Raw genomic sequence first — 15609 nt, forward strand, 5'->3', positions numbered from 1 at the left:
AACAAAAACAAAAGTATTTGGGATCAAAGTCGTTAGACAGCATTAATACGTTTGTCAGCACCTTCCCCTTCATGAATAGATCTAGTCGATTGTCGGTATTGTGGTCCACTTAAACTGACACATACACACATTTATATCATATAAATGCCAAGTACACCCTGTCACGCATACACTGTTCATACGTACCTGACAAAACTAACACATCCATTTATATACGCCCCACACCAACACATATGATTACGACCGCAGACACATGTACGGCTGCACACGGCGTGTGCGGCTGCACACACATGTACGGCCGCACACGGCGTGTGCGGCCAGACACACGTGTGTAGTCGCACACATGTGTGTGGCTGCACACACATAGAGACAGTTCTAGCAATCTACCATCATACCACTACACTATTTCTCTATCAACCTTCCAAGCTCTATACAAAAGAATGCCTAGCCCAAACCACAAAAGTATAGCCTTTTAATCTCCCCCTTGGTTTGAGGCTAGCATAGACTTGGCCTTCATTCTGAGGGTTTTTTTAACAGCTTTAGATTATACTTTCCCATGGATCCCATCCAAAGTCTCCCATTGATGATTGTGGCGACCATTCTAGTATATTCTTTGGCAGCAGCCTCCATGACATCCTTTCGAACTATGATTTGGTGACGAGATAGAGTACGAATATCTCTTTCTCTGAATCTTAGAAGATCCTTAGCACTTATCAACCTTAAAACTTGTTCTCGATCCTTGAATTTTATGGAAGCAGTGGTGGTTTCATCATCGTACGCCCAAAATTCCATATTATCAAGGTATCCCTCATGAAATTTTTGAGGGATAGGAATTTCCTTCTACCGTTTCGTTGCTGGCCATAGGATAATCTTCATGGGCTTGCTGGATTTAGGATCCAAAATTTCCTTATCTTTTCTGTATAAGGGTCTTGCAATTTTCATTTTTGAGAAGTTGTCATTGACATGCCTATCAAGAAATATTTTGAAGTTTGTTGCTCTTGAAAGTTCAGCAAGATCCACTTTAGTCCACGAGTTAAAATCATGAACACTTTTGTAATACTCAGGGACACCAGAGTTCCTCTTTACAGCCCAAATGTTTGACTCGGGATCAAAAGCCCACATTCTGATTTCGGATCTGTCTCCGAACTTGTCCCCAAATTTTCTCTTTTTGAGATCCGTCACACTCAACACAGGATCTTTAGCTTTGCGATTCTCAATCGATTTTTTCATAAATAGTAATCATTCACTTTTGTTGGTAGTGACGGTTCTCTTCCCTTGTTTGATTGTGATGCGAGATCTGCTGTTTTCAGGTTCTTTCTCAAAATGATTGACAACAGTAGTTGCTCTAGGAGGAGGTGGATCAACTGGAAATTCATCATGAGTAGATTAGGTGGGATCCATGGGCGTATCTTCAATTTCGTGCGGCTGTTGAAACAATGCTTTAACCTTATCATCGAAGGCATCATACAAAATATTCTTCAAACTGAAGTAAAAAGCTATGATAGAGCCAAGATTTGTTTGCAGATCCTTAATCTGTTTCATCTTTGTTTCATCTCTTTCTTTGAGTTCTTCTATATAAGAAGTGTGTTTTTCCAGTAGAATGCTCTTCTCTATAATTTCTTACTTGACAATACCAATTTCTTCCCGAAGTATTGATACTAAAGTCTTGTCATCACCTGAATGTTCTTCCCCGAAAGATATGACTTTACCCCGGGAGGAAGAAGTTGGACTATTTTGAGCAAGGTGCTTGACCAATCTGATCGATGCTTCATCTAATGAGGGTCGTGTAGGAGAATACTCTGGCATAGAGGATGAACCACCTGCTTCAAATGTTGTGCTCGTGCCTTCTTCTGATTGTAGTGGTGGAACAGAGACTGTAGTAGTGATAGTAGTGGTGGTAGAAGTGGATAAGACTGGTGGTGCTTGGGTTATAGAGGGCACTCCAAGTCTTAAATCTGATCGACTTCTTTTCAAAGGAGACTGGCAGGTTTGTGGTTGTGTTGATTCACTCAAAAGCGAAGCAGAAGTAGAGACAGTTGAACCAGAGGGAGGAATCTCTAAAATTACATCTCTTTGACCTGAAGAGACCTCCATAGGCTTGGAAGAGGAGAGCAAAAAATTTTGAGAGCATTAATTTCTTCCCCAGTCTTGGTTGCCGGTTGAGCTACTTCATTGACCTTTTTAAAGCACCTACTATCAAACCCTAGAAATGGACCAAATTCATCATCGTCAAGATTGAGTTCAATGCTCGAAGGGAGATCATCACTGATCCCAGCAAAATATATCTCTTTCAGAAAATCAACATCTTCATGAAGATCCTCATCGCCTTCTTCAAACTGTGTTTCAACTTCCACATAGTGTAGACGATTATGTTCCTCTACCACTATTGTTATAGGAGAATCATGAACTTCTTCGATCTCTAGCTCTAAAGTTGAAATCACAACATCATCAGTCTTTGTAGGATTAGAGTGATTTTCTTATTCTGATTGATCACTATCTTCAGCAAAAATTCCAAATCTTATTAAAGGGAATTTCCCTTCAAAAACAAACTTTCCACCCCTTTTCTGCTTCATCAATTCAAAAGCACTTGCACCGACAGACTTAAGATCCAGTGCCTCATTTCCTCTTTTGAGCTCAGAGTGCATAACATTAAAGATAATTTGAAGAAATCTCGGGTACATCAAAAACTTGTCTCTCTTGTTTCCTTCAACATTTAGAATCAATTTGTGCAAGATAAATTTTGAAAAATTAAACTCGATCCCTGAAGCCAAGGCTGTAATGGCTGCTGTGTTGAACAGTGAGATTTCCTTTGGTCCTAATCTCCTTCCAGAAATACAGCTCACAAATACATGAGCTAAATATTTCCAGCAAGGAGGTAGTAGTTTCTTGATTGTAGGAGGAAATGATCCTTCATACCCCATGTGATCCAGCCTTAACTCTACATGTAGAAAGCTCTTGTGTCACGGTCTTTTTTAGGACCAACTCGACGAGTTGGTAAGGAAGAACTCAACAAGTTGGCGGCTAGATTAGAAACCCTAAATTTTAAGGTTTGCACCCTATATAATCTACTTATGTCTTTGAGGTTGTTCACTTATTAGCCTCCCAAATCCTAATCTCGACATTATGAGCCCTAATCTTCATTTCCTCTCAAATTGTGAGTTAGTGTGCTATTTTCTAGCAAATAAGGAGAAGATTGTGTAAAAGAAGCAAGGATGTAGCAAGCAAAGCCTTTGGTTTCCAGCATGGCACTCTTTTGGACTATTGTGAGTAGTCAAGACCTGATTTTTATCTTTATGTGTAGCTATATCTCAATTTATTTCCTTTTTCCCTCTTTATTATTGGTTGTTGCATGTATAGGCTTCATAAACGTTGTAACTTTATGAATCTCTAGGGTAAGATGGCCTCATAGTGGGTTAGATTGGGGTTTTTGTCAAGCTTTGATGCCATGCATGGATTTTAGGGCATATTTTTCCCTTTTTGTCCCAGTTTGGCTTCAAGACATGCATTGGACATGGGTGTTTATAATGCATCAATCTTTGGTACGTTTTTGAGGTGAGGACGTCTTCTGGAAGGGGTGGGTTCCAGATCTCTAGGGATTTAGGCTCAACGGTTTAAGCCTTTGAGTTTCAAGCCTTGGATAAGATCCTTTGAGCATATAGGGCAGTCCCAAAGCATAAATTTGGAAGCTTTATCCTTTAAGACACATTTGGAGTTCATATTTGAGCCTTAGAGTCCTTGGAATCGATAGGTCATCCGAATGTGTTTAACAGGGGAAACTCGTCGAGTTGTCCAGTTAACTCAATGAGTTGGCTAGGGTTTTCCCAACTTTCCGATTTCAGAGGGAACTCGACGGGTTGCTAAGTGCACTCGACGAGTTGAGTCAACATGGACTGTTGACCTTGACCATTGACTTTGACTTTGATCAGGTTTGACCAAGTTTGACTTTGAGGGCGTTTTGGGTATTTTAGGGTTTTGATAGAAATGGTCACCTGTTGGTCGTAGGCATTCGAGTCAAGATTTGATATTTGAGAGTTGGATCATATTAGTCAGTGCTACTTGTGAGGTGATTTTTCCTCATTGTAACTATGGGTCGAAGGCACCAATGTCGGACCTTCTTGGATGGTTATCTTGGTTGATAGAATGATGTTATACTTATTATTTTTTATGATTTGTGCTTTCCTATTAATTGACTATGTAGGTATAAGTTATGTATATATCGATATGTGTGTGTAATTGGGTGGAGGCGGTCCTGCTTTGTGCTAAAGGGCAATAGACTCACAGCGACCTGAATAGATTGTAGGCCTACGAAGCAATCAAATCAAACTGAAGGCCCAACGAGGGGTCCAGATAGGTTGTAGGCCCTGCGGGGTGATCCAGTCATGTCGAAGGCTCGAGAGCAGTCTAGATAGGCTGAAGGCCCGTGAGGCCGTCCTGTTAAACCGAAAGCTCATATGTGCTTGTTGTTGTTGGTTATGCTTATGTGTTGGTATTTTGGGGAGGACTCACTAAGCTTTGGGCTTACTGTTTTTGGTTATGTTTTAGGTACTTTAGATTTTCATGGAAAGGATAAGGCTTGATTGTGCACCTCCTCGTATTTCATGTTATGATTTTTGGGAGAAACTCTGATGTGAAACGTATTTCGAAAACAATATGTAATAAATGATTGTTTTTGGATTTATGTAAAAGTTTAAAATTTTTAAAAATGTACAGATGTTACATCAAAAACTCAGCAATGAAAGCTATGGTTTCATTTAGGTCAAGAGGGAGTGGTAGAGGTTGAGGGTGAGCAACCCCTAGCCATCACATCCTTTAAATAGGGGTATAAACCATCAAAATTAGGGTTTTGCATAAAACAATAGCCATGGCACTCACCAAAGACTTGCGTTTCTTAATGGGTGAGGTCACGCCATGGGGCCTTCTCCCTATTTAATGGAATGAGAAGGCTAGGGTTTGCCCACCCTCAGCCTCCTTGAAAAGCTAATCCCATTCCTACTTTATTTAAGCCCTTTTTAGTATCATTTGAATCCATTAAAGGAAGAAAGAACAATATGTGAGCTAAGATTTAGCAAGCAAATCCTCATTGTTATAGCACTCTTATGGACCTTTGTAAGTGTCTAAGACTCGATTTTTATCATGACAGGTTGCTAGATCTTTAGTTTTTCCCTAAATATTCATGTTCTTTTTGGTTAGAGTTGTGGGATCTCATACAGTTTGCAACTTTATGAATCTCTAGGCCACTGAGGGTATTTGGTGCTTTGGATCTGGATTACTAACGATTTTTGGTGTCATGCGTGGATTTTTTTCCATAAACCCTTTTTTTCACCTAATGGGAGTTCAAGACATGTGTTGGACATGCATGTCTGGAAAGCATGGATTTTTATCTTAGTTATGATATCAGAAACCTTTTTGGAAGTGTTAGACTAGAGGTCTTCAAGATTAAGTGCTTATTGGTTTCAGACAAGTTGTGTTTTGCCCCTTTTGGGACCTAGGAGCGAGATCTCTACCTCTTAAAGAGTTTAAGGGAGAAAGTTGTAAACTTTATCCACTTGGACCATATATTGGACTAGATATGAGCTTTAGAGCCCTTAGAATCGAAGAAAATGGCTTAACCCATTAAGCTTTAAGGAGTCCAGTGCCTAGTGCGTGGCTTTAGGTCTCCACGGTGTGGTGACTGGGCCAAGGCTTTCCTAGTTTGTCGATTAGTAGCCACGACGTGGCAACCAGCTGAAGGTTGAGTTTTGACAATTGACTTTAACCAAGTTTCACTTAAGGTCATTTTCGGTAATCTATTTTGATAGTTTGAGTTTAGTTCCCTGTTAATTATATACGTGATATGTAGAGGTAGTATGTAGAGCAGTGATCTGTCTCGCTATTTTTCAGACTGCGAGTTAAGTTTTTCCTCACTATACTTGTGGGTCGAAGGCACCAATTCCGATCTGCTAGGTTATGTATCCGAGTATATAGGATGTTGCTACGTTGTAATGATTTGTTATATCCTCATGATTATTTGTGTTGATATATTTTTTATCTTTTGCATATGTCGACATAATGCGGTTTGGGTTGAGACTTTACTGCTATTTGTGTAAGTCAACAGGCTGGAGCATTCTGGTTCAATGATTGATTGGGCGGAGGCAATCCATTTTGATGACTATGGGCCATGGGTATTCTAGTCCGATGACTGTGGACCCAAGGGTAATCCAGTCCGATAATTGCAAACCCGACATTGCAAGATTGTATATGTTCTGTTGTGTGGGGTATTGCAGGGGAACTCACTAAACTTTGTCTTACAGTTTGATTTTATAGTTTTAGGAACTTTAGTCGACGGGGAAAACGTGAAGTCTTTATTGTGCACATCATCATGGTTTTATGTTATTTTATGATTTTGGGATACTCTGATTTACGATAGTGACTTTGGGAACTTCTTTTTTGTAAAACTTGTGGATTTTTGGTATTGTTTTAAAAATGAAAATTTTGCCTTAATTTTTGGGATCTTACAAGTTGGTATCATAGCCCTAGTTTGAGAGAATTAGATAAACATTTGTGTGAATTCAAACTCAAACTAAGGATCTGTAAAGGTTTTCAAACTATTTTAAAATTGTTTTCAAAAATAATCAAGGATGGATTGGATGTGTACGATCATCCGGATCAAGAAAGTGTTGCTCAAGATACCTACACATTTATTAGCCTATGATGATTATGATAGAAATGTGTGCTAGTTGTAGGATAGGGATCTTCAGTAATTGCATTATATAATTTCCTGAATTATAATGTATAATAGCCTAGGAGATTTTCTTATATGCTAGATGAAATTGACATCATTACTTTAGTTGCATAGTGTATGCCCCATAATGGTGCATAACAAGATTTTATTGGTTGAGAATGTTTGATTTAGCATTATTTCACATTCCTTGTTTGGTTGTGGGATTAGGGTATAATCAAGTATTCGTCTATCTATGGAATCTAGTGTTATGTATGATTAGCATGCACGAGTGACTGCAGGGTTGGTGGAAGTTCCATGAGTGAGTGCGGTTATAGTAAGCCAATGCGAGGAAGGTTTAACCACTCTTGAGAGATTGTATAGGATTTATATTTATCCTATATGTTGGATCTTGCAATCGGATAGTCACTGACGACCCCTTGATACGAATACGAGTAGGCATGGAAGGTAGTATTGGCCTGTACTACTAAAAGCACATGACCCGTACGCGTATCAAGGAGGTCAAAATCCCCAAGGGTCTAGTATTTCCATAATGATTGTAATAATATGTATCGTGGAATTTATGATGCATTTTGGTTTATTTTCTGTATGGTGTCCACGAGGGGTTATGGAGTAGGAGCGGGCAACCAGGGAAGATCAGGATTGACTGAGGACGACATTTGGGAGTTGATGGTGAGGTAATTACATTTGTTCAGGGTGCTACCCCGGAGGTTTTTGGGTGTATTAATATCACAGTGATTGATATGTTCAATGATCGATACACCGTTATAATTAAGGCTACCGTTGTTGCAGCTACCATAGTTGTTGTTGTTGTGAGGGTTCAGGGGAGAGGGTCATTACCGTACCAGGAATTCAACAACATGAAGCCCCCAGAGTTTGGTGGGGTCAAGGACCCGATCGGGGCTATGGGATGGAATTATGATGTTGATGGTTGATTCTTCACTTGTTCCTGTTCAGAGGACTGGAAGTTTAGGTCTGCCTTAAACCTTCTTCCCATGGGTACAAAGTATTGGTGGAACCTGGTGATGGGTTCTTATACTCTTGAGCAGAGGGTTGTTGTCACTTTGGAGTAGTTCATAGAGATGTTTCGCATAGAGTGTGTTCCCTTGGTGGATAAAGAGAGGTTGGCATATGAGTATCTGTTGTTGAGGCAGACAACAGAGTTTGTGACAGAGATCACCAAGATGTTTACTGAGAGAGCCCTTTTTTGTCCTAAGTACTTTACTTTGGAGGACTCTCGTATTTTAAGATACTTGAGCATGATGAAGACTGAGATTCGACAGTTTGTGTCTCCCTAACAATGTAGTACCTTCTCTGAGCTTCTGGATGCCACACGAAGTCTAGAGATTGAGTTTGAGATCCAAACGAGGGAGGAAAGGAAGGCTCCAGTTCAACCACAACCTATATCAAAGCGGTTTAAGCTAGATGTTTCACAATATGTAGGGTAGATGTGTTGGGTTATGAGCATTCTAACACTCCTAAGTGTACATGCAACCCTAAATACCTTGGATCTATGTTTTCTCTATTATACGTGCAAATAAGAACTTTCCAAGGTATTGTTCTATTCTAGCATACTAAACTTTGAATAACACAAGTTAGAATAACATACCTTTTGTTAGTGCTTGTCTTCATGAAGCTTGAGTGCCTAGTTCCCCAAGTGTGACACCTCAAATGGTTCACACAACACCAAATACACTTGGAATAACTTGAGAGAATTCTACACTTCATGAAATCGGCTAGCCCTCTCTAGAATAATACTAGTGCCAATTTTGTCAAGAATAATATCTTTATATAGTGTTACAATTAGGGCAAACCCTAATTGTCATGACTTTCCATTTCCTTGGATCCATGGGTTCAAATACACCATGGAGCATCCATGGAGCATCATATGGGTTTTGGCCCAACTAGATAATCCATGGAGCATTAGCCCACTATACAAGTATGGATGATTTACACAATCAACCCATATATTTAATTAGTCTTCTTTTGATCACTTAATTAATCCTAGATTAATTCTTGATCAATACTAATTAAATAATCTTATTATTCTTATTATTAATATACTAGAACTTATAATATATTAATAACCATAAGTGTCTTATTTCTCTCATTTTAGTCTATCTAAGTGCATGATGCCATGCAACCCAAATGGACCATGGCGGTTCGGGTCAAGTCTTACCAATTATAGTTATGGACTTAGACATTAATCCAACAGTCTCCCACTTGGATATGTCTAAAACTATTATTGCGTGTGACTTCAGGAACCAACTGGCAATCGTAGCTCTCAAAAGCTTCTGTCGAACTTTGACCTTGTAGATGAACTCTGACCTTTGTCAATGACTTGTCCATTAGATAAGGGTTCATATATTCCTCCATTCTAGATATCATATGGACTAAGACATGGATTGTAATCATTCTCTCCGTCCATTTGTTGTTTCCCGATTTCCGATTTATGATGACTGACTAATTGAACAAATCAAATCAGTCCTGGCCCGGCCGAGCACTTCCATTTGTCATCATTAAATCATCGAGGGGCCCACAGATATTGCTTTTATCTTGAAGGTAAAAGGAATGGATAAACTTCGACTCATATGGCTTGTTCTACTACTTGTTGAATCATACACAAAGACACATTTTATAACATCAAGTTACCAATGCGTTTTCGTGCAATCAATGTACTATCAACTCATAGTAACAACTCATATCTGTAGGTTTGAAGAATATAAGATATTATCGTCTCATGATCACTCGTGATAAAATCCATGAAGTGATTCCAATGAGCGCGGGTTGAATCCGATACTCAGAACTTATGAGCACTCATGAGTGTTGTAGCCATTTGTCCAACACCTTAGACCTCTACAAGCCAACCCATGATAGTCTTAATTCATATCTACTTCCAACATATGACCGACTGTGGATGGGTTGAATAACTTAGTCATTCCGGAAGAATAACCTAGTTTATTCTGGAAGTCAAAACATGCAAAATGAAACACAATAATAATTGAATCCAATATGGTATCAAAACCTATGAACATAAATAAAACACCTTTTATTTATCACCATATGATTACACATTATTCATTGTATACTGTTTCAGCTATCAACTTTATTCTTGAATTTAAAACAATAGTTGTCCCATGCTCCAAGCACGTACACTATGTTTTCTAAACACTAGTCATGCCACACACCAAGTATGCATACTATGTTTGTCTATGATCTTTACTTTGTGAAATAGATCAATTGAACATAACTTCAATGATTCTCTTTTCACACTCCCAAATCCTTACTGCAAATGCAAGAATTCCAAATTCATGCCATTTACTGAAATCTGTTAGATTCTAAACTTATATGCATTGATCCTCTTGTAATGATTATGCACAAAGTCAAAAAGACTTGACAACAATCATTACAGAGCATTCCAAAGGAGATCAACTCCTTAGAACCATCCTTCTTGCATTAAGTTTCCTTAATCTTACACAGATTGAAATTTCTGACTTTGAAACATTTCCAGATTCATTTTGACTATCACTTCTGAACAAAAGTTGCCTCCTTACAGATTATGTCAATATGGTCCTTCCAGAATTATCACTATACTTCCAACTGTCCTTGAGCAACCAATATTTGGTAACCCTTAGATTGTCCTCGACAATTGTTTAATCCTTTTAGTCATATCCAGTTCTAAACCTTTTTCCCTTCTTAATGCCCCAGGCATTTGGAAACTTTTAGAATGGATAACTATAACACATGTAATCGATCCTATATCTGAAGCATATGGGACACGATTCATGATGTCTCACATAAAGACTAAACCAGTCTTTTTCTATAACATTTCCATTTCTATTTGCCATGTTCTCATAATTCAAATTATGAAAAGGGATGCCGTAATCATAATCGAATTTTAATGGAACCATATACAGAATTTCCTTATGTTGAGCCATTCCAACATGAAATTCATATATACAGAATTTCCTTATGTTGAGCCATTCCAACATGAAATTCATATATATCCTTGACTAAATGATTAAAACCTCACGATCTAAGCATATAGATTTGAGATGAAGTATAATTTCCTCTCCTTTAATTATAGCAAAACAACTTTTTCCCAATTGAAACCTTTTGTTTTCTATAAATAACATTGCTAACTTGCAATACTTATCATAATTATCATGCTCCCACTAACATGATGATTATTAGCATAACACTTATGCTCCCACTAGCTTTGACATATACTCAGAAAGCTCGACTTCTAGAAATCAATACTTTATTGACTTTCTTACCAAAGTTCAGATTTCTGATACTAGATTCTTTTGATAAAACTTTATCAAAATCATACACCTTCCCTTAGATAGCACACTTGTGTGTCTAAACAATTATGAAGAGGGATGCCGTAATCATAATGGTTAGACCTTTTTTTTGCCACTTCTCACAAGTCCAAGTTAGTGTGCCGGTAAACCACACACGCTCCACTAACGACTTTGAGAATACAAATATCACAATTGCTATCTAGCTAAAATATACTTAGTGAAAGTGTTTCCTCACCATCATTTTCATGAATCGGAGAGAAACCTTATGACACTTAGATTTGCTGGTGTATGTGTTCTTATCCATGTGAATTGTCAAAACCATAGTCACAAGACAAGGATAATGATAAATCCAAAACCATATGGATTGAACTCAATCTTAATTTCTTGCCACTTGGCAGCTCAAGGGCCTGCCATTACTTCCAAGTTGTTGTGCAACCACTTGAGAACTCTAAGAACTCATATGCAAAGCCAACTTTAACTGGAATGGGCACAAAATATGTCAACACGATAGGTTATAAACCTCAAGTTGTGTGTTAGAGAAGAACTTCAGGTTTTATTCTTGATTAGTTCTTGAGACTTTCAAGACCTTTAACACTCCCACTGTCCTCTTGATCAATAAGACTGCCTTGTCAAACATCCAAGAGACAGTGTGGATTCTAATCAAGACAAACACTTCACACATTTGGCCTAAGTTGGTCTTTGTTTTATCCAAAACATCACAACTTACCAATTTCAAATGTACAAGAGTAGGAAACTTTTACTCTTCCATTTGACAAGTGTTTTAAACCTTCATTAAGACATGTAACTCAAATAACAATCTTGGAGTATGACTCTAAGACTTGTATTAGAACGAAGTATGACTCATCTTCTTGATTTAACCATTTCAACAATTCAAGATCCCTCTTCTTAGTCATAAGAATGCACTAAGACTTCCTTAGAGAACTAATTGTGCTATGGTTTCTTAATCATTAAGATGATCACAAAAACTGATACTAAAGTACTCTCCCATCTTTTTAGATTTGAGAAACTTTTATCCTTCTGCCTAATTTGATTCTTCTTATTCGCTCTGTCATACATTGGAACCTTTTTCCAATGTCGCAGAGTTACACTTAAGCTTGTAAGTATAATCATATTTACTGAGCTTTAGTAAACTATGACGAATAGTTTTATCATTCTTTTGTGGTGGACTTAATCAGTGCACATGACTATGTACTCGATCCCTTAGTCCATTACTTGACTCACAGATCCATGTGAACAAGTAATTAGTCTGAATTTTCCAATACTTGAAAGTTCTCATTCATCATGCTATACAACTTGCATGATTCGAAGTCTCGGTCCAATTGAGACTTGGGTGATGAGAATCTTTCCTTATTTGGTAAATTTTGACATTACCACAATAAGAATCAATTTCATATTTCCACTCTTGCTATTAATGGAATCATATAAGCAACAATTTTTCCTCAAATTCCATTGTAAGGATATTTTAAAATAAATAAAATCAAAAAAATTTCTTTTATTTTAAAACTATGCGGAAAAACTTATCGTTACAATCCATATGAAAACTTGTTGTTATCTATTCCTAAGCAATACCTCATAACTCCTAAGAAGTAGCTCAAGAATCCGATCTTCAAACTACGCGATAGAAATCCATCTATGCGATCAGATTCAGCATATTCTTTCATTAAGTTCCTTCACATTTCTTTGATTCTTAAAACATTACCATGTGACCCAGTCACATCATGTATCAAGAATCTCAGAATAGAAACTTAACAGAGTTAGATAGTGGACTTTACCTGAAGTAGAGTCAAACTTATTGACTTTAACATCCTTAGGTAAATTTGGCAGCTTCACAACTAATGACCCTTCCTTTGGCAATATAAACATATGGACCCTTTGATAATGGTACATGGGACTATTACAAACTTAGCCTTTTCTCTTTACCATTTGGTCAACCTAGTTGACTATGGTCAATCCCTTTCCTTGGGAAGAGAATGCTTTTTCTGTATTTCCTGTGTCACTATTGTCAATGTCCATCATATTTTGAGGAAGTTGATCTTAACAAATAAATAAGATCATTAAGGGTCTTGTCATAGTCTGTTTCATAGGTGTTCCAAAAGAACTCACTATGTGACTTAGAAAGTAGTTGAACCACTAACTTTCTCAGGACTTTGACACCCTTCTCTCCCGGCTTGTCAATATGTGACTACATCTCCAAGATGTGATCACACCTAGACCTTGCCTTGCCAATAGGGTTTGAGTGACCTTAAACTTTTCAAGAACTTGTGGGTTAGGGAGAATAATTGGAGGAGGTGAAAGAAGTATGATTTCCATGGGACATCATCTTCATTTAGGAAAGCTTGTTTCAAGAGATTTGGGAAGATCATAAATGTCTAAACCAGACATCTTTTGGGAGATATTGAAGATAGTTGATCTTAAAGTCCTTAATATGACACCCAATATGAAATATTAAGGCTAGGACCCAACAAACTATTTTATAACTTAGAAGAGGTATGCCGTAATCCAAGCTATAAAACAATTTGAAGGTAGGTGAATGACGATTCACCAATTTCCACCAAGATAAACGAAATGTATTATTAGGTTTTAATTGGTTTTTGAAACTCCTAGATCTTTTGAGATTCATTGAACTGTTCAATGGCATGTTTCAATCTCGAGTGTGCCCTTCAGGTTTTGTGACTGGGATGCCGAGGATCACAAAACAAGGTGTGAAGTAACCATGCAAATTACTTGGTACCCTTAATAAATTACCCCTCAATTGATGTGCCCGTTAACCACACACGCTCCATCGATACTATGATAAATATTAAGTCACCCTTTACCTACCTGGTTAAGTCCAAGTTAGTGTGCCAGTTAACCACACACGCTCCACTAACGACTTAGACAAAGTGTAAAGTGTAATTTCATGGATTAGCACCTTATTCACATTTTTCCTAAGTAACTAAGATTGGGTATTATTAAGAGTTTTAGTTACTTAGTATTTATCATTAATACTTTTAATGAAGGGAGAATTATAGTCCTTTCAAACCCGTTCGGCTAACGACCCTCCACCGGTCAAGCAAGCGGTGGGTGAGAGTGGACACCCATTAAGTTGCCATTTTATAGGCAACAACCTTATACCCACCTTATAGACCGGCTTCGTGAATGAGGCGTACTAGCGGTAAGACTGACTTTACTCTTATACACATATATATTATTATCTTATAATATTATAAAGTATAAGGGTTGAATTTTAACTTTTAAATTATAAGGGCTAACTTGGAATTAAAGTATTCATAAGATAAAACTTTACAAATTCCAAAACTTGAGGGCAAGTTTTGAAACTATTCAAAACTAATTAATTCCATAACTTATGTGTTTAAAGTAGTTTTAATCCAAAAACTCTTCAAGTTCCATAACTTATGGAAGACTTTAAACTAATAAAAGAATTAACTTTTCTTTATTTTTATAACTTATGGAATTAATTAAGGTTACACTTTTACTCTTTAATGAAGTGACTCTTGAACTTCCATAACTTGAGGACAAGTTATGGAGTCATAAAAAAAAAATTCAATGACACAAGACTCTTCATTTTGTAACCATTACCAACTTTTATGAGTTTTATGAGTCTTTAATGTGACTCTTCATGTAACTTGAGGACAAGTTACACAAACACATTTTATACTCAACTCTTAGATTAAAATGGATTGAAAGCAACTATTTCAATTAACTTTTCTATTAATCTAAGCAACTCATAAGAACAAGATAATTCAAATCAAACTTTTTCATGTAATTAGTCTAAACCTTAAACTAATACAAAACATGAATCTATTGACAATTATCTTTGAAAATGGATTAGCATGAACATTACCACATTAAAAAACAAGTTTATAAGTTCAAAAACAACTTAGGGTAATGTTCCTAGTCCATTTCTAGCCAAAAACCTCGAAAATATGTTGTCTGGGGGTCCAACTCGTCGAGTGCATGAACTGACTCGGCGAGTTGGATCGTTTTGATCATTTTTTTAGGCATGGACTTTCCGAGTCTCCTGATGGACTCGCCGAGTCTAATGATCAAACAGCAACAAATTCGTTTTTTCAGCTTCTATTGAAGGTATAACAAGAAAACAAACCTAGGCTCTGATACCACTGTTGGGTTATAAGCATTCTAACACTCCTAAGTGTACACGCAACCCTAAATACCTTGGATCTATGTTTTCTCTATTATACATGCAAATAAGAACTTTCCAAGGTATTGTTCTATTCTAGCATACTAAACTTTGAATAACACAAGTTAAAATAACATACCTTTTGTTAGTGCTTGTCTTCATGAAGCTTGAGTGCCTAGTGCCCCAAGTGTGACACCTCAAATGGTTCACACAACACCAAATACACTTGGAATAACTTGAGAGAATTCTACACTTCATGAAATCGGCTATCCCTCTCTAGAATAATACTAGTGCCGATTTTGTCAAGAATAATATCTTTATATAGTGTTACAATTAGGGCAAACCCTAATTGTCATGACTTTCCATTTCCTTGGATCCATGGGTTCAAATACACCATGGAGCATCCATGGAGCATCATATGGGTT

This window comes from Lactuca saligna, chromosome 5, assembly GCF_052625555.1.
Source record: "Lactuca saligna cultivar CGN05327 chromosome 5, ASM5262555v1, whole genome shotgun sequence".
NCBI lineage: Eukaryota > Viridiplantae > Streptophyta > Magnoliopsida > Asterales > Asteraceae > Lactuca > Lactuca saligna.